This window comes from Balaenoptera borealis (assembly GCF_965194805.1).
Source record: "Balaenoptera borealis genome assembly, chromosome: 12".
Lineage (NCBI taxonomy): Eukaryota > Metazoa > Chordata > Mammalia > Artiodactyla > Balaenopteridae > Balaenoptera > Balaenoptera borealis.
Window position 1 is genome coordinate 85,008,739 of NC_138869.1, and position 21,196 is coordinate 85,029,934.

At 40.4% G+C, this 21,196-nt stretch overlaps 1 pseudogene across 1 annotated transcript; it reads left to right on the plus strand.

The window, feature by feature from the left end:
• The first annotated feature begins 668 nt into the window (after positions 1–668).
• On the plus strand, positions 669–11,681 carry LOC309608032 (HLA class II histocompatibility antigen, DRB1 beta chain-like; annotated as a pseudogene). Its single transcript, XR_014249675.1, has 5 exons — positions 669–3,716; positions 8,207–8,452; positions 10,041–10,322; positions 11,073–11,184; positions 11,653–11,681. The product of XR_014249675.1 is annotated as an HLA class II histocompatibility antigen, DRB1 beta chain-like (transcript).
• Positions 11,682–21,196: the final 9,515 nt, after the last annotated feature.

Here is a 21,196-nt window from a genome sequence, read left to right on the forward strand (position 1 = left end):
TAAACAAATCTACCAATGAATAAAATCTCTAAATACTAAACTAAGATAAACATAAAACCAGAAACAAATTAGATCCCGAAAGCAAACCCCAAGTCTACAGTTGCTCACAAAGTCCACTGCCTCAGTTTTGGAATGATTCGTTGTCTATTCAGGTATTCCACAGATGCAGGTACATCAAGTTGCTGGTGGAGCTTTAATCCGCTGCTTCTGAGGCTGCTGGGAGAGATTTCCCTTTCTCTTCTTTGCTCCCACAGCTCCCGGGGTTCAGCTTTGGATTTGGCCCCGCCTCTGCATGTAGGTCGCCTGAGGGCATCTGTTCTTCGCTCACACAGGACGGGGTTAAAGGAGCAGCTGATTCAGGGGCTCTGGCTCACTCAGGCTGTGGGGAGGGAGGGGTACGGATGAGGGGCGAGCCTGTGGCGGCAGAGGCCGGCGTGACGTTGCACCACCCTGAGGCTCCATGTGTTCTCCCGGGGAAGTTGTCCCCGGATCACGGGACCCTGGCAGTGGTGGGCTGCACAGGCTCCTGGGAGGGGTGGTGTGGATGGTGACCTGGGCTCGCACACAGGCTTCTTGGTGGCGGCAGCAGCAGCCTTAGCGTCTCATGCCCGTCTCTGGGGTCCGCACTGATAGCCACGGCTTGCGCCCGTCTCTGGAGCTCGTTTAGGTGGTGCTCTGAATCCCCTCTCCTCACACACCCCGAAACAAAGAGGCAAGAAAAAGTCTCTTGCCTCTTCAGCAGGTCCAGACTTTTTCCCAGACTCCCTCCTGGCTAGCTGTGGCTCACTAGCCGCTTCAGGCTGTGTTCACGCAGCCAACTCCAGTCCTCTCCCTGGGATCTGACCTCCGAAGCTGGAGCCTCAGCTCCCAGCCCCCGCCCGCCCCGGCGGGTGAGCAGACAAGTCTCTCAGGCTGGTGAGTGCTGGTCGGCGCCGAGCCTCTGTGCGGGAATCTCTCCGCTTTGCCCTCCGCACCCCTGTGGCTGCGTTCTCCTCCGTGGCTCCGAAGCTTCCCCCCTCCACCACCCGCAGTCTCCACCCGTGAAGGGGCTTCCTAGTGTGTGGAAACCTTTCCTCCTTCACGGCTCCCTCCCACTGGGGCAGGTCCCGTCCCTATTCTTTTGTCTCTGTTTTTTCTTTTTTCTTTTGCCCTACCCAGGTACGTGGGGAGTTTCTTGCCTTTTGGGAAGTCTGAGGTCTTCTGCCAGCGTTCAGTAGGTGTTCTGTAAGAGTTGTTCCACATGTAGATGTATTTCTGGTGTATTTGTGGGGAGGAAGGTGATCTCCATGTCTTACTCCTCCGCCATCTTGAAGGTCTCCCTCCCAGCATTACTTTTTATTTCGCCATTCCTTTTATTCTATTATCTAAGGTGAACCTTAGCATGGATTTCCCAGATTATCACATGTCACAACTAGTTAATTGCACCACTTTCAATAGTACTGAATTATCGTTGTGGTCTAGGGACATAGGTTCTTCTCAAATCCATGGACAATAGTGGCTTCAACCCAACCACTCCAAGAAATGAAACTTCCATATTAATAGAAATAAATTTTTCTAAAGGAAGTGATACTATTTCTATTCTCTTCCAAAATGTTCAAACTTGCAATTTGTTATGCTGAGAAGTCTATAATAATAATTGAGAAGAAGATTGAATATAGGAATTTGGAGGCCACTGTTATCTTCAATTGAAGGAGACTGATGTGGAGCAATAGGTGTGATTACATAAGATAAATGCAAATCTTGTCATTTCCAGAGGAGAGTAAGGATGCTGATGATGGGAATCTTTTGAAGAAACTAGAATTGTTACACAGTAGCTGTCTCAATTTATATAAAATGTTGTCATTAATTAAAAGGAGCAGTTTTACTGATACATATATCCATGAATTAAAGTGATGAGAGTAGTTTCAATCTACAGGACTCTATTCTCTACAGAAATGGATTGTGTTGTAGTATGATGCAACCTTTGAGCTTCTGTAGTTTAGAGTCACATATATCTTGACTCAGTCTGGAGTGTACTATTTTCTAGCCCTGTAACCTTGCAAAGGTTTTTAACCCCCACCTATAATTTTATTCTCTCTATTTGTAGGATTAGGAAGAGTACTAAAGTCACTGAAATGATGTGAAAATTGTATTTCAAAAAGATATATAAAAAGTTCCTTATATAATTCTGGGTACAAAGTAAAAAGCACAAAAGTTGCTCAATTAATTATTGTCATTTTTATTGCAGCATGGTGAATATTGTCACTAGAACTATTAATGCACACAAAGAATGAATGCTTATAAGAACTGGGCTGGGGTGTGAATTAATGCTGAACTTTAGGCAAACAATTGGCCTCTAAAGTCCATTCTAAATCTGACATATTACATTTATACTAATATAATGTGTAATAATTATCTAACATAGATTTATATGTTTAAAATTATATGATTATATCAAAAGATATGATTCATAGTTTTCCCATAATGTTCTATTTCCTGAACACTCTGTAATGTATTCATTAGCAAAGTCTTCTTATATCTTTTCTTAGGTTAAAGCAAGAGAAGTTGAATAATGAGGGACATATCCCCAGTAAAATGAGGAAATCCTAATGGGAAACAGCAATAGGAATTGAACTGTTTTTTATATAAAATATTACATTCTAAAGCTGAGTTATTGTGCCAAAGGCTGACTCTGAGACCTTTATCCATTTCTCAGCCCCTTGCATACTATGATTTGGGCACTTGGCTTTATTACATTGTTAGGTTAAGTGCTACAAATGTACCTTCAAGACCCTCCGTTCCATGTAGGTTGCCTCCTATAAGCCCCTTTCTCTCTGCGTTTTCTGGAGGTGCCATTAAACTCAGTCATAGCATCAGGAGACAAACGTGAAAAACATTTTCACTTAGGTTAAATTATTGACTAACTTTCAATTTCCTCTGGTTTATTGGAGACATTCTTATCTGTAAGGAGGTATGGACTATACTCTCCATACAACAGTTATAATTCTGTCACATCATCAGTTACCAGGGGTGCTGTTCTTTCAGTTGTCCGCAGAATCATAGAAGTTTTCAGTGTTGATGTACCTGAAAAATCAAAGTGCCTTGTTTTCAACTGTACAAGTTAAGTAATTCCCCCAAATCTACAACACTAAATTACGATGCAAAAAAGGACCAGATTAAAGGTCTCCTAAAATGCAATAATTTTCTCTCCACTTCCTCAATTCCTCACACACTCACACATATATTTGTCAAAATATCTCTATCTTCAAGTAAGAGAAATGGTGTTCCTAAAAGGCTCAAACGTGTGACACACCACTGACCAGCACAGAACTGGCTCACAGTAGGAGCCCAATTAAAATGTCTCAGAGACAACTGGATCAAACCCTTAAAGTACTAAATTAAAACAGTCCTTTTAGTGAAGGAAATTCTAAGTTTCAGAAGAGGACCTTCATATTGAATCTCTGACCAGCAAATGATGATGTTATTCATCTCTGATGTTGACTGGTTTTTCTAACACTGAGATCACCCAATCCACGACCAACGAGTTCATTGGTTAGTATTGTTTGGTCATGTGGATTGAGGAACATCCTAGTCCTCACTGAGTGACACTTACCTGCTCTCTCACGCTCTGTCTTCTCCTGTTCCCCTGCATGATGTGTCTGTGGTTCACTGGATGGCAGCTCTGACAGTGATATTGATGGTGCTGAGCACTTCCCTCACTTGGGCCAGGGACACCTGAAGTAAGCACGCACCTTGTGGGGGTGAGCTATAGTGGGTGGGAGAAGAAAGGGAGTTACCTTTGTCTCTGTGTCCAGACCACGTCCCTTAAAAAATTGTGACATTTTCTTCAGTCATCACCTATCTTTATCACATGGATCCTCCATTCCTTCCACAGCAAAAGGGCCTTGGATGCCTGCCTTCTGAGTGCTGCTTAAGGTGCCCCCATATATATGGGATATTTCTTCTCAACTGTCTTCCAACAAAACCTCTCCAGCCTTACATCCCATTCCCTCAGGATCTTAAGAGGATTTAGAAGTAAAGATGTCAGAATAATTCCACGTCATGCAATTCCCTGTATTATGTTGAGTTATGTCAGAAAAAGGAAAAGTTTCTCTGAAAATTTTACAGGGAATCTCGAGGAATTAGAAAGATCTCTCCTACAAATCCTGTGTTATATCCTTAACAGGATCTATGATGTTGCTGTCTCTCCCTAATATGTGAGACTATCAAAGGGCATCCCTCATTATATGTTTTCCTATCTCTCTGAACCACAATGTTTAAATGTCCTGTATCCCTGTCCTGGAGGTTCTCTGATAGAAGTTGGAGTTAGTTTTCTCTCTATTTCTCCTGGGTAAAGCACCCTGGAGCTGAATCATGGATTCTTAGTACTTGGAATGACCCTGTAGATAAGGAGCATCTATGGGGTGTTCTTTGATGCCTTAAAGAACTTAAGACATCTTCCGAAAACCAGACATAGGTTAGTGTTCTTTATAAATCTATTTTGAATCTTTCTACATGATTAGTTTCTCCTACATCTCCCCATTCTCTGGCCTGAGCACATGTGAGGGGATTCAACAAGTAGAGAATAAATTATAAGAAATTCTGTTTTTGTAAGTTAAAAGTAGTCAAATATCAACATTTTCATATGGTAACCCATGAGCCCTGAGTAGGGTCCTGAGAATGTGAAGGTTGTTTCCATCCCATTGGGCTGAAAGCCAATAAGCAACTCAAGAGAACTCATTGGCCTATCAGGTCTTGGCCCCAAATTTCATAGGTTCATTAATAATGCCCTTTGATTTCCTTAATTAGTCATGTTTGGTGTCCTCTCCTTCTGTTTCTTCCCTATTCTTTCCTCAGCTATGTCATCACCATTACTGAAAATCCCCAAAGTTTGCACAGACCCTTAGCACTATAACAGATCAATCACCTTTTCCTTTCCTGTGAATGTTTCTTCTAACTAGTAGGAGGAGAAAAGGAAGTTTGCCTGAATTTCTCCCAGGAAATGAAAAGAATATCATGTGTCATCAGAATAAAAGAGTTTTGGAGCTGAGCCCTTTCTTGCTTCCCAGGATTCCCACAAAAATCCATTTCCAGAACACTGGGTTTATTCATTTTGACCACAAATATTTGTTTGTTTGTTTTTCTGAGCAACTATTATATACTGGGCTCTGTTCTTGGCTCAGAGAATTCTATTTGAATAACATAAGAAAGTCCCCTACTGTCATGGACTTACCTAATGACAAGAGAGGAAGACAACAACCCAATAAACATTTAACAAGGAAAGACATTTCAGAGAGCAATAAGTACTCTGAAAAAATACATCAGGGTTATAGAACAGAGAGAATTGTATTCACCTGACTTCAGTTCAAGTGTCTAGGGAGCTCTCCATGAAAAGGTGACACTCAATTGAGACATAAATGATGAGAAGCCAGACACATGAGAGATCTGAGGGACAAGTGCTCCAGGGAGAGGGAGCAGCGGAAAGGACGAAGTGTGGGAAGATCTTTGCTGTGTTTAAGGGACAGAATGAAGGTTAGAGTGACTGAAGCAAATCAAGAAGGTTGGGGAGTGGAAAAAGATGAGGTCGGAGAGGAAGTCAGGAGCCAAATCGTATTAGGCTCTGATGGCCATGGTGAGAACTTTGACTTTTATTTACAGAGATACGTGAAGCTCCTGAGAGATTATAAGGAGAGTCAGTCTGTTTATTTTTAAAAATAATCCTAGCTACCACGTGGAGACTGGATTCCAGAGGTTCACAAGTGGAGTCAGGGACACCATTTAGGAACATGGTAGAATTCTCCAGGGCAGATGTGCTTGTGGCTTCATTTAGTGTGGTAGTGACAGAGACAATAGTAAAGATAAAGTGAACAGATTTGGGGTGGACTGTTGTGTGGCTTGTTATTTTTTAACTTTGCCATGTGACAGGGAGGTATTAGAGAATTCCTGGATAGTGAGTAGACCTGGTCTGATCCAGAGCACACTTCTCTCTGGCGTCATTTCTTTTTCTTTTTTTAACATCTTTATTGGAGTATAATTGCTTTACAATGGTGTGTTAGTTTCTGCTGTATAACAAAGTGAATCAGCTGTACGTATACATATATCCCCATATCCCCTCCCTCTTGCATCTCCCTCCCACCCTCCCTATCCCACCCCTCTAGGTGGTCACAAAGCACAGAGCTGCTCTCCCTGTGCTATGCGGCTGCTTCCCACTAACTATCTATTTTACATTTGGCAGTGTATATATGTCCATGCCACTCTTTCACTTCATCCCAGCTTACCCTTCCCCCTCCCCATGTCCTCAAGTGCATTCTCTACATCTGCGTCTTTATTCCTGTCCTGTCTGACATCATTTCTAAGTGAAGGTCTCTACTCAAAGTCTGGGGTCCTGTTCTTTTTCTGTAAACTGTCTATATGAGAATGTTATTTCTTCTAACTTTCTCCCTTACTGAGGGTAATTGACTACAGAAATAGAGAGTTCTACATCTGGCCAAGGCTGGTAATTTGATGCCTACTGGTATTATTGGGTGCAGGAGACAAAGTTAGAAAATGAATTTGTTGGGGCTTTGAATAGGAATAAAATCTCTGCGGCTGTAGTTTTCTACTATAGATAAGTAGTGGACCAGTGGCAGAGAAATTAAGAAGGAAGATGATTTGAAGAATAAATTATATGTCTTTTTAATTGGCTGGCAAGGCAAAGAAATAAGTAAGCCATATTCGAATTTATTTCACTGGAAACATAGCTCTCCACTGGGGCTGGATTCTTGAAAACTAGAAATTTCATATAGGAACAAGATTTTCAACAGATATAATATTGGCAAAACTTTTAGTGTAATTCTCAGTGCTCCATAATTAACAGTGACTTTTGACCACAGGTTTTCAGATGGTTTATACTAGTGGAGCTCATCCAGTGACAGATCACCACTCCTTCCCCCTACTCCTTGACCCCCGAATATTTGGCAATATCTGGAGCCATTTTTGGTTGTTACACTGAAGGTTTCTTCTGACATCAAGTGGGTAGAGGCCAGGGATGCTGGTAGACAGCCTACAATGTACAGAACACACCCCCTCACCTCCAGATACGTATTTGATCTCTTACCTCATCAGGTCAGATTTGCCAAGTGAATTATGGCACCAAATTTTAAAAAATTTGGTTTTCTGAGCTATCTGGATTTGGAAATGCAGAAAAGAAAAGGTAGAAGTGTATTGGGATCATGGTTTTAATTTCCTTAAAATTCTTCAAAAGTTTCCCATTACATTTAGCATAAATTCAAAACCATAACATCACCCATAAGCCTTTTAAGTACCTGGCTTCTGTGATTTTTCAGTGGAATCTTTTACCCCCCTTCCTCACTCTCTGTGCTTAGTGAAATGTTTTCTTCTGGTTTCTTGCAGAAGCTCTTCATCTCTTTCAAGCTTTTACACATGCTACTACCTTTACCTGAAATATGCCTTCTTTTTCTCCCAAACATACACCCCCCCACACATCTTTCCCTCACCCCACATCAACTTAACCTTTCATGTCAAATTTTTTTTTAAATTGAAGTATAGTTGATTTACAATGTTGTGTCATGTCACATCTTAAATGTCATTCTACAGAGACTACTTCTCTGACACCCTAATATTAATTATTCTCTGTTCTAGATCTCCATGCTTTTCTTGTGACATTTCTGGCTCCTGTATAATTAATTCTTGTGTGGTTGGGTTTTGTCCATCACTTTCACTAAATTTTATGCTCCTAGAAGGTAGGGGAGATGTTTGTTTTTCCTTCTGTGGAATCCCGGGGGCAGCAGCACAGGCTTGGCACAAGGTCAGCACTAGGTAAGGAAGTGTTTCAGGAACAGCTAAAGGGTGGTGGGGTGAGAGGAGGAAGCAGAGAGTGTTTTTCTGGTGGAGGCATGCAGGAGGAGGTGGTGATGGGGCAAATCCTGGTCCCGCTCAGGCTTGGAGGTCCCCAGCCAAGTACAGAGCCGACTGCATCCCAAATGCCTTAGGATCAGAGAGGTCTTCTCCCACCACCATGGTCTCGCTTGACCCTGCAGATCAAAGATAAACCCGTGGGGTGCTTGTAGTTGGGGGTGCCAGTGGAGCTAATGAAGGGGGTCCTAGTGCTCCCACCCGCGCTTGAGCTCCCCTCGTTGGTGGGTGTAGCAGTCAGTCATTTCCCAGGAGCCCGCCCAGTGACCAGATCCTTCCTGTCCTCACAGCAGTTTTCATACATGAGTTTAAGGCGAGTGTCATTTCTCCAACGGGATGGAGCAGGTGCGGTTCTTGGCCAGATACACCTACAACGCGCAGGAGGATATGCACTTGGACAGTGACGTGGGGGAGTTCACGGCGGTGACCGAGCTGGGGAGGCCGGACGCTGAGTCCTGGAACCTGCAGAAGGACTTCATGGAGCAGAAGCGGGCCAAGGTGGACACGGTGTGCAGATCCAACTACTGGGGTATTGGTAGCTTCACGAGGCAGCAGCGAGGTGAGCCGAGGCAGGCGGGTGGCCAGGGGGAGGCGGTGTGTGTGTGTGTGTGTGAGAGAGAGAGAGAGAGCGAGAGAGACAGAGAGACAGAGACAGAGAGAGACAGAAACAGAGACAAAGACTCAGTCTGGGTGAGCGTTGGATTGTGAGCATTACATGTTGCGAAAGTTACTGTGAGAGGGTGAGACAGGGAGTGAGTCTCACAGGCTGTCGGGGAGACAGTGTGTGACCTTGTCAGTGTGTGATTGTGACAGGGGAGAGAGCATGTGGTGCGAGGGGGGGGCCTGGGGTCTGGGAGGACTGGGAGGGAAGGGAGGTGTGGGGGGAGGGATGCAGGAAGGATGGACGGTTCTAGGCAGCCTTGGTGGTGCTGTGGGAAAGGCGAGGTGGGAGAAAGGGGGAGGGGAGATGGAGGAATACTGATTGGGGTGGTTGGTTAGGGAGGAGGGAAGGGAATTTAAGTGTCTGTGGTTGTGCTACCCAGAAAAGAGCTTTGGAACTTGGACATTTATGGAAAGGTGTGGTAAAGGGGCTTCAGCGCCTGATCTTCCTGGACAATGGACCTTTTGCTTCATGTCTGAGTCTTTTGGTTCTATGGTCAGGGGAGAAACTTTGACTCTGGGTGTTTGACTCTAGGTCAAAATTTTATCCTCTGCTCATGCTTCAGCTGCATGACTCATGGTTTTGTTCTGTGGTCTCTGAAAAAAACCTCAGTATCTTGCTAGAAACTGAATAGTTTCCAAACCAGTTTGGAGCTGGTTCTGGGATTACACAATTATAAGAATTTTTTTTAATTAGTGACTTTCCTTCCTGCTTTCCCTCTCCTTCAGGACTCAAGTTTTTCTTGGGATTCAACTCATAGAGTTAGAGATTCACCTGTGTCTTTCCTTCTTCCTGGGGTAGAACATTTTCTGAGGTGTTCTAAGGTGTGAGTGCCTGGAGACAGCTTTCCCAGGATTTCATCCTCTGTCTCCACACACACCCCCTGCTGTTCCCTAATTTATCCACACTGCTTTCAATCATATTTTCTTTCAAATTAAACAAGGGTAATAAATAGCTCTGATATATTGAAGGCTAAATTCCAGTTATTGTTTTACATACCTTAGGTGCATTAATCCTCACATAATGCTAAGAGGTAAATTAAGTATAATTATCCCCCTTTATAGGTGAGAAAGCTGAGGCACAGAAGAATGTAAAAATTCTCCCAGGGTCAATCACTAAGAAGGAGAGCCTGGATTTAAACCTAGGCAGTCTGACTTCAGAAATTATGCTTTTAATTAATACACTATATGCCTTGCAAAGGTTTGTAAACACTTCCATTTAACAATGAATTACTATTCATACTATGAAACACACACACACACACACACACACACACACATTTCCTCAACATCTCTCAAATCTAATGGACCCATGCTGTAAGAATTAAAGTCAAGGCTTATGGCACTAACTCCGAAAGTTGGGCCACATGGCCAGCCTGGCCTACCTGAGACTGCAGTGTGGTCTGGAGACTGATGGTAGAAAGGCAGCCAATCAAGGAGACTTACTCTGTCTCCCTCACTTAACCCCTCTACCTTTTCTCTCCTAGTGGCGCCTACAGTGACTGTGTATCCTGCAAAGACACAGCCCCTGCAGCACCACAACCTCCTGGTCTGCTCTGTGAATGGTTTCTATCCAGGCCACACTGAAGTCAGGTGGTTCTGGAACAGCCAGGAAGAGGAGGCTGAGGTGGTTTCCACAGGCCTGATCCCTAATGGGGACTGGACCTTCCAGACCATGGTGATGCTTGAAACAGTCCCTCAGAGTGGAGAGGTCTACACCTGCCATGTGGAGCACCCCAGCCGGACGAGCCCTCTCACAGTGGAATGGAGTGAGAAGCTTTCTGACCTCATAAGTTCCTCAGCCACCAAGGAGGGGGCTTTGATTACCACTGTCAGGTTTCTCCTCACCCTGCACCATATTTTTATTTGCTTCATGTTCTTCTGTTTTTCAGCACAAGTTACTGGGGGTAGCCCTGTGATATCCTGTGATAGAAATCCTCTGATAGTTTGTAGATATCCTTTGATAGTTTCTATAAATACCTATACCCACTGGTGAGACAATTCTGCCTGGCAGGCAGAGAAGGGGTGTCCCTGTCCTGAGCCTCCATGATATCACAATTCATGGTCACCCCATTGCCCAAGGCACCAGTCCCCTGCCTCGGGCTGGGCTTGCACTTCTGACACTGTTGCTCTGAGATGTTCACTGTGATCTGAGAAGGGGCACATCCTCTACAATGCAGGGACCTTCCTGACATGAGGGGAGTCCAATCTCAGCTCTGCCTTTTATTGTATCTGTCACCCTAGACAAGCTCCTTAACCTCATTCAGCCCCAGGGTCCTCATCTATCAGATATTAAAGTCATGTGGCCTTATGTCAGGGCTGTAATATTTAAATGAATTCAGTGCCTTAACCTTGAAGCTACTCAGTGTGATTTTAAAATGTTTTCCAAGGAATGGACAATTACTCTATTTCTTCCAGGGAAGCCTTCTTTCCCCATTCTCAAAGCTCTCAGTCTTAGAGACTGAAATAGAGAAGTTGGATTTGGGATAAGAATCACTAAAACTAGCTTCTTTTCCCAGGGGCACAGTCTGAATGTCAGTCAGAGAAAGATGCTGAGTGGAACTGGGGGCTTTGTTCTGGGTCTGCTCTTCCTTGGGGTGGGGCTGTTCATCTACTTCAGGAATCAGAAAGGTAAGGAACCTGTTGGCAGCTGAGACTCCCAACAGACGTTTTGGGGAAGAAATCTGACTTTGCTCGGTTAGTTCTCTGTATATCAATGACCCCGTATAAAGTCTTTCTTTACCTAGTTGACCTCAAATTTCCTGGAAATCCAGAAATTGACAGTCCATGGTTAGCTGTGGTTGAAACATAAAAGGTGATGGCCTGCAGAGATAAGAAAAAGGTTAACGTGCATGGAGACTTTGGGTGGAGATCCTGGGGCAAATGCAGGAAGAGACACAGGGGTGATGAAATTACACTGGATTTGTGTGACAGAAGCTTCATCCTCTCAGTGTCTGTTCTCTCTACCCTGGCATCATGTGAAGTGGGTTGTGGTGTTAGAGAAGTCTTAGAAGAGTGGTCTGGGCCCGGGGACATTGTGTTTGGGGATAGATTTACCTCTGTATCTTTTAAGTATATATCTTCCCTCCCCTTTTCCAGAACACCCTGCACTTCAGCCAACAGGCTGAACTCTCTTTTAGAGTCATATTTAGTCTCCCTAGAAGAGATGGTAGAAGTGACAAGACAGGAGACAGAAATAATGAGAAAGACTTTGAATCTGACTTCTGATCAAGCAGTTTACATTAAAGCTTCTTCTCTCCACTAAACAGAGGGTTTGAACTCTAAAGTGGCTTTGGCTCAGGGAGACAAGAATTTTTCCCCTTCTTACTGAAATGCTTTAACATGAAGGCCTGAGAGACAGAGAGAGGGAAAAAAGCTGCTTGTAAAGTTAAGACGGGAAACGACACTGTCCTCTGTCTCCTGCAGGACTCCTCCACTGAAGTGAAGATGGATGGTGACACTCAAGGAAGAACCTTCTGTCCCGGCTTCTTCACGGCCTAAAAAGGTCTCCTGCTTAGCTCTTATTCTTCCAAAACGAGAGTGTTTCTCAGGATCTGGTTTGCTCCTGGTTGAGTGACCCTGCAGAAAATGTCCTTCTTGCTGGTTTCCTCAGTCCCCGCGTTTGACCTGGACATTCCCCATATTGATTGCAACACCTTATCTTCATTCTTTCCTGGTTCCCTCTGTTTTCAACCTTTACTGCCTCCTGTGCACCTGATCTCATCTTCTGTCCATATTATTATATAATGTTTTTCTCAAATAAATATGGAATGACAATCATCTGCTTCATACAGTTTCAAGGAAAGAAGAAGAAAAGAGAAAGGGAGGATTTCATCGCAAAACAATTAATTGTTATTATTTATATTCCTGAATTTCGGTCACTTGTGGAACTGGAGGTTTCCTTGCTTTGTTCCCTGTTTTTTCCTTGAGTTTTCTGCATTTTGTCATTAGGCATGTTTTCCTGAGCTAGGAGAAAGCCCTTAATTCACCCTATCATGATGGTTTCCTGCATCTTTGTAATCTCAAAGATAAGCACACTTTATAAAAATCTGTTATTATTTAAAAATTATGAAATTTATAATCATGCTCTTTTTCTCTTTTTCCATGATCTTTAAAGAAAGTATCTAATCCTGGGTTAGTTCACACCTTGATCACCTCTTTAATTAGACTAATGGTGGGCTTCAACATTTGTCTTTTTCTGTCACTCAGATAAACATCAGTGACATGCTGACTCTTTGGCTGGGATGCATTCTTCCCCATAAATAGGTTTTGGAAGGCCATAAGGACAGAGCCACAACTCCAGTCAATAAGATGCATTTCTGAGGCCCTCCAGTTTCTGTCACAAACTTACTGCCTTTCATGGGAAAATCCTGTATGGATTTTATCTTAGCAGAAATCAGAGACAATTCTGAGAAACAAAGGAAAATTTATGAATACAGGGATGTTCACCCAAACAATGAAATATCCTGCAGTTGGAAGACAAATGAGAATCCCTGTTATGGAATAATCCCCAAATGCACTTTCAGTAGGTATAGGAGATTTGTATAGTATACAACATTAAAAAAAAATAAGATAGAAGAGGAGAATAGAAATATATAACTATACCCATTCATTCTATCATCTATCTATCTATCTATCTATCTATCACTTACTTACATTTGTAAATATAAACAATGGCAGGATTTTTTTAAAAAAGTGATTGCCTTTAAGGCCAGATGAGAGAATAGGTTAAAGGGGACAAATATGAAAGCCAGAATTTTTCGAATATATTTAATGGTTTTAACTTGAGGGACATTCAAATATTTTACGTAATAAAAAATTTAAATCAAAAGTTTAACAAGGAGATACATAAAAACTAAAAACAAACTGGAATGATTAAAACAAACTTGACAAAAAGTATATGATGGGAAACAAGCTAGAAAAGTAAATCAAACATTTTTTGACCCTTGCATAAAAGATTGTGGAACTATAATTGTAAATAAGTATATAGTTCTAAATTCCAAAGACTTTAATAATGTAAGGGAGTTGGATAGGCTCAGAGAAAGGTAATTAAATTTGTTAAGAAGATGGTGGGTTCTGCTATTGTATTCCATCTGAAGAGTCAGTTTCAAATGTAAATCAAATCTAAACAGTAGTTAATAGATTCAGAAGTTTATTTCAAAGTAAGAGTTGAATTCTCCACAGTCAGACATAACTATTATTTTATTTTCAAGCAAATTAAAAGCTTATTTTTGCATATGTTAATTATACTGTGTTATTTGTGTGAAACAGGTTATCATCCTGTAGGAGTTTGATAAACCAGTAGTCATGTCTGCAATGTGCATACAGTTGGGATAAGTTCTATTTGATCCCAGGGTTGCACCTTTACTGTCACTTTGTTCTCTGAGATGAAAAAATAAGTTGTCTCATTTTATTTGAAACCTGTGGTGTGAAATGATAAGGTAGAATTAAAGTATACGGTATGCATATATCTATGAAGATGCTTTCTGCTGCTAGTAGCAGATAATCCAATCTAATTGGCTTTAGTTTTCTTTAAGTTATTTATCTCACATAACAGATAGACCCAAGGTAGGGAATCTCCAGAGTTGGTCAATTCATCAGGCCAGTTGCATCACCAATGATCCTAAAGGCAAGAAAAGAGAACTGTTTCTTCTTGTGTGGTTTTATAAGGAGCAACCAAACTTTTTGCAGAGTTTTCCCAATAGACCCACTTCCCCACACATTAGGAAGACCATGGATTACAACGGTAGGCTCAGACAAACCATGATTCATCCTTTGTGACATGGGCCTGCCTCCTGTGATGCACAAGGGAAGAAAAGGTTTAAAATAATCTTTTTTAGAGAGAAAGAAATGGCCCATGGGTAAGGACGATGATTTTAGGGTATGGAACTATTAGATTGTGTTTTTAGTAATTTCCTTATGAAGGATGATAGGTATTTAATGGACAACATCATTGCAAGGATTTTTTTTAACATTGAGACTTAAATATCAGCCATAAGCCACTTTCTTCCCCCCAAAAAGCAAGCAAGCAGGAGGATTATTTACTTGATTTTAGAACATATACTGACTCTTAATTTTGTGAGGAAAAGTATATCTTCCAGGGAAATTTTTTTTAAAAAGACACATAATGAGGAATAACTCACTTTTTAAAATGCTAAAACCTATTATACCTCTATTTTATTAAGCACTTTTTGGCATTGATTCATTATTTGTTATATGCACCAGTAAAACAAAGCCCAGAATTAGATCCCTGGACATTTGAGATTTAGATTTGTATAGAGAGTTTCAAGTTGTTTGCCAGGTATATCCTATACTCATTCCTTTAAACAAAATGGATACTTCACAAATATGCATGTGCAAATGTTCACAGCAACATTAGTCATTATAACACAAAACTGGAAACAATCCTAGTATCCATCAGTCAGTGAATGGAAAAACAAAATGCACTGTATCTATACAATGGAAAACTATTTAGCAATAAGAAAGAACAAGTGAAACACATTTAAAGGAATTGATGACACATGATGCAAAATGGATGAACTTCAAAAATACACTAAGTGAAATAAGCCATACACAAAAGACTACTTGTCATATGATTCCATTTACATGAAACATCTAGAAAAGGCAAGTTTATAGACTGAAAGCAAATCAGTGGGTCTCTAGGGCTTGGGGTGGGGGTGGGAATTAACTGTAAACAGGAAACTTTTTGGGGTGACAGAAATGTTCTAAAACTGGATTGTGGTGATAGTTGCACATATCTATAAAATTACTAGAAATTTCCCAGTTGAGTATGATGTAAACTGTGGGTTTGCCTTAGTTAGCCCTTATTATGTTCAGCTCTGTTACTTCTAGATCCATTTTATTGAGAGTTTTAATCACAAATAGGTATTGAATCTTGTTAACTGCTTTTCATACATTTATTTAAATAATCATGTAAGTTTTATCCTTCAGTTTTTAATATGGTGTATCATGTTGTTTGATCTGCTGATGTTGAAACATCCTTTCATCCCTGTAATAAATCCCACATCATGGTGTGTGATCCTTTTAACGTATTGTTGCATTTCGTTTGTTAATATTTTATGGAGGATTTTTACATGTATGTTCATCACAGAAATTGGCCTGTAATTTTGTGTGTGTGTGTTGTATCTGGTTTTGCTATCAGGGTAATGTTGAATCATAAAATGAGTTAGGAAGCATTCCTTCCTCTTCAATTGTTTGGAATAATTTGAGAACAGTACATATTAAATCATTGAATGTTTGGTAGACTTCATCTGTGAAGCCATCTGGTCTTGGATTTTTGTTTTTTGAGAGGTTTTTGGTTACTCTTTCAATCTCTGGGCTGGTGGTTGGTCTATCAGATTTTCTGTTTCTTCATGAGTCAATCTTGGAAGGCTGGATGATTCTAGGAATATGTTTATTCTTCTAGGTTGTCCAATTTGTTGGTGTGTAGTGTTCATAATATTCTATTATAGTTCTTTGTATTTCTGTGGTATCTGTTATTATTTCTCCTCTTTCATTTCAGATTTTATTTATCAGATCCTTTTCTCTCTCTCTCTTTTTTTTTCTTACTCAGTCTAGCTAAAGATTTGAGAATTAAAAAAGAAAAAGTTTTGCAAATTTTGTTTATCTTTTCAATGAATCAGCTCTTAGTTTCGTTGATCCTTTCTGTTGCCTTTTAACTCTAATTCATTTATTTCCACTCAGATCTTTAATATTTGCTTCCTACTGTCTTTGGGATTCATTTATTCTTCTTTTTCTAGTTCCTTTAGGTGTAAGGTTAAATTGTTTATTTGAGATTTTTCTTGAGGTAGGCCTGTATTGCTATAAATGTCCTTCTTAGTATTTCTTTTGCTGCATCCAAAGGTTTTGGTATTTCATATTTTTATTTTCATTTATCTTTAGGTACTTTAAAAATTTCTTCTTTGATTTCTTCATTGACCTAACGGTTATTTGGTAACATGTTGTTCAGTCTCTGTGTATTGGTGATTTTTCCAGCTTTCTTCTTGTAGTTGATTTCTATTTTCATACCATTGTAATCAGCAAAGATGCTTGCTATGATTTGAATCTTCTTCTTAAATTTATTGAGACTTGTTTTGTGTCTCAACATATGGTTTATTCTTGAGAATGTTCCATGTGCACTTGAGAAGAATGTGTATTCTGCTGCATTTGGATGGAATGTCTTTACAAATATTTAAAATCCATCTAGCCTAATGTTTTATTTAAAGCCACTGTTTCTTTGTTGATTTTCTGTCTAGATGGTCTATCCATTGATATAAGTGCAGTGTTAAAGTCCCCTACCATTATTGTGTTGAGTGTTGATTTCTCCCTTTAGATAGATTAATACTTGGTTTATATATTTTGGTGCTCCTGTGTTATGTGCACATATATTAATAACAGTTATGTCTTCTTAATGAATTGTTCCCCTTATCATTATAAAATGTCCATCTTTGTCTCTTTATCTTTTTTGGCTTGACGTCTATTTTGTCTGATATGAGTGAGGCTCCACCCACTTTCTTTTGGCTGCCATTTCCTTGGAGTATCATCTTCCATCCCTTCACTTTGAGCTCATTTGTCTTTAGAGCTGAGGAGAGTCTCCTTAGAGGCAGCATATATTTGGGTCTTGTTTGTTAATCCATCCATCCACTGTGTGCCTTTGATTGGTGAATTCAATTCATTTACATTTAGGGTGATTATTGATAAATGAAAACCTAGCACTAACATTTTGTCTTCTCTTTTCTGGTTGCTCTGTATCTCCATTATTTATTTTCTTTGTGTCTCTGTCTGCCATTTTAGTTTGGTGGTTTTGCATAATGTTTTTCTCAGTTTCCTCTTTTTTGTTTCGTGTGTCTGCTCTAGGTTTATGTCTTTTGGTTACCTTGAAGTTTGTATAAAATGTCTTACAGATAAAATAGTCCTTTTTCTGCTGAGAGCATCGTATCTTCATTTGCCCATACGGGTTCCATCCTTCTCCTCTTCTTCTCTTATGTTTCTGTTGTCTAAAATTATCCCTTTCCATGTTGTGAGCTTGTTACCAAATTGAGGCAGCTATAGCTATTTTTACTGCTTTTTTTTCTCCCTTTCCCCTTCATGCTATAATGAAGTGTTTTAAAATCTGTTGTGATATAGAGTTGCAATTTTCTGATTCTGTCTGTCAGTATATCATCTTACTTAAAGATTTGTGTACTTTTGCCTTTTTGTCTCAGGTAGAAGGGCACTTTCAACTTTTCTTGTAAGGTTTATGTTGGTGACCTCCTGCAGCTTTTGTTTGTCTGGGAAAGCCTTTATTTCTCCTTCATATCTGAATGATAACTTTGCTGGATAGAGTATTCTTGGCTGACAGTTTTTACCTTTCAGAAGTTTGAGTTTGTCATTTCACCTTTCTGTCGAGTTTCTGCTGAGAAATCTGCTGATAGTCTAATGAGGGTTCCTTTGGAGTATACCATCCTTTTTCCTTGGCTGCCTTTAAAATTCTTTCTTTGTCATTAATTTTTGAGAGACTTAATATAATGTGTCTTACAGAGGTCTTTTTGCATTGAGATAATTAGGTTTGTTCTTAGCTTTGTGGACTTGCATATCCAGTTCCTTTCACGGGTTTAGGAATTTCTCAGCTCTATTTCTTTGAATAAACTCTTTGCTCCCTTCTCCCTCTTTTTTTATTTTTATTTTTTGTGATACCCATTATCCTAATTTTCCCTTTGTAAAAGAGTCAAATAATTCTCGTAGAATTTCCTCATTTGTTTTTAGATCTTGAGTCTCTTTTCTCTTCTACTTGTATCATTTCTAGATTTCTATCTTCAAACTCATTAAGTCTCTCTTCCATATGGTCTCCTCTATTTCCAATGCTTTTAATGCATTCTTCATCTCATTTATTGATTTCTTCAGCTCTAGGATTTCTGTTTTTTTCTTTTTACAGTTTCTACCTCTTTTGTAAATATTCCTTATGTTCATTAATTTTATTCCTGAGCTCATTGAACTGCCTTTCTGGATTTTCTAGTAGCTCGTTATTTTGAAATCTCTGTCAGATCACAATAGTCCATGACTTTAAGTTTGGTTTCTGGAGAATTGCCATTTTGTCATTTTCTCTTTGTGGTACCATGTAACAATGGTTCTTCATTGGTGGTTGAAGAGTTGTTCCTCTGCTGGTGTATTTGAAGTAGTGAACACCTTTCTTCTGTAGGTAAAGCTTTAAAAAAAATTTAAAACCTTAATTCTGAGTTCTTTCTGTGTTTTCCAGTAGGTGGTGCTACAGCACAGGTTTTTGGTTTCTCTTACCTGAGCTGCCTCTGGTTATGTTTGAGACTCGGCAATTTCCACCTCTCACTGCCTCTGTCAGAGGCGTTGGCCACCTAGTACCCTCGTTGCTACTGCTTGTACTTCCTGGATCATTGGTACCTTGCAGCTGCCAGTGTCGCTGGCATTGCCACCTGGGGCAATGGGATGATGGGCACTTCTGGATGGAGCATGGGGGTCTCCTGAGTCACAGGCTCTGCTGCTGTTGGGAGGGGAAGAAGAGGGTGGGGGGAGGGGGGCCAGGGTCAAGGGCTTTTCTACTCTGTCCTGAGTTGTCAGTTACACTGGAACCACCACTGTGGGCAGAGGCCGGGGGGTTGGAGTTGTGGGTTCCTCTGTGATGGAAGGATGGGGTTGTAAGCCCCCCTACTGCTGCTGCCTAGTTCCCTGTGGCTGTGGGCACTGTTGTGGCCAGGAGGCTAGAGTCCTGTGCTCCACCTCCCCTGTGGCTGCTGGGTTCTCTAGGGCTGCGAGCTCAGCTGCTTAGGCTGGGGGCGCTGGATCCCAGGCACCACCTTCACTGTTTTCCTGCTTTGCCTGCTTTGTGTGTTCCAATCCACCCACCTGCAGATATATAGATGTGTGGAATTCTCCGGCATCCTGGTGTGTCAGGCAGAGCCATCTTTGTTGAGTTGTGGATGTTTCAGTGGTTGTAGATGAGGGGGACAGACAAAGGAAACATCTCACTCCACCATGATGATGATGATGTTACTCTCACCGTTTCTTATTAATAATAGTTTTTCCTTAAATGAAGGGACCACTGAACTGCTTCTCACTAAGTTCCAGATTAGTGGTGGTAGCTTCCGAAAACTACAGAGAATATTCTGAGACTATTTGGACAAGACTCATTCTACGCCAACTGGCTTGCTGACAACTAAGACCCCATTTTCCCCAATGTATTGCAACCCTTCAGGCTTACTACAAGTGAGTCCTAGTCTGTGATGATTAGTAGTACTCAAGGCATTCTGTAATGATACAAATTTCAGTCTTCCTGTTGTTCAACAAGTCTGTGCTTCTGATGCCACGTGTTTGTTTGCACAAGTGTTGCAATTTATTTTCCATAAAAACAAACCTGTGGTCTCACACAACAAGAGCAAAGACTAGAACTTCGGTACTGAAAACCACTTTCTTCCAGAAACCAATATAACTGCCTTTTCTTCAGGAAATAAGCCTTTATTTGACACTTCTCTTACAGAGCAGAAGCTGAGCAGGGTTGCTTCTCCTCTTGCCTTCAGTGAAGGAGCTCAGCCTCAAGATCACCTGTAGGAGTAATGGTTTGGTGACAATTGCTGCATTGTTTTACGTGAACTGTCCTTCTATTGAATTAATATTGCAGAAAAGTTGAAATATATAATATTTAGAGCAGCACATTTTTATTATTCATAAATGTATACAACGTACAGAATTTAGGTCATCGTCATTGGTTCATTCTCTTTTAAAATAAATTTGTAAGATTTGTATATTGTATGTGAAATTTATATGAACAAGTTTTGGTAGTGCTCTCTTTAACTATGTTTCAGTATATATATTATACAATTAGTAAATTGCATGTCAAACTTATATGAACAAATTTTGATACTGTTCTCTTTAATTCTATTTCAGTATGTTCTTGATATAGAATTACTTTTCTTTGCCATTCTTTTAATCCTATAACCTAAGGTGAAGCTTAGTTTGACTTTCTCAGATTTTCACATGTCACAACTAGTTAATTCTGAGTAAATTATGATTTTCTCTTGGTCAAATTAAGCATGAGATTCTCATGGTTGCAACTGCACAATATCCAATAGTACTGAACTATCACTGGAGCCTTAGGGACATAGATTGTTCTGGAATCCAGGGACAATAGTGACTTCTACCCAACCTTTACAAGAATTTTGAATTTTCCACATTAATAGAAATATATTATTCCATGGTAAGCAAGATACTATTTCTATCCTATTCCAAAATGTTCAGATTAACACTACATTATGCCAAGAAATCTAAAATAATGATTGAGGACAATGGATTAGATTTAGGAATTTGGAGGCCTCTGCAACCTCAATAAGCAGGAGACTTGTGGGGAGCAACGGGCATTATTACATAAGACAAATGCAAACACTGTCATTTCCAGAAGAGGGTTACAATGTTGATGAAGGGAAATTTTAAAGAATTATAATTGCTATACTGTAGCTACTTCAATTTACATGATGCTGTCAGTCATTAAAAGGAGTAGTTTTATTGATACACATATCCGTGAATTAAAGTGATAAAAATAGTTTAAATGTAAGGGACATTATTTTCTTTAGAAATTAAATCTGAGGTGGTATGATGTGATGGCTGAGCTTACAGGGTTTGAAATCACATGTAACTTGGC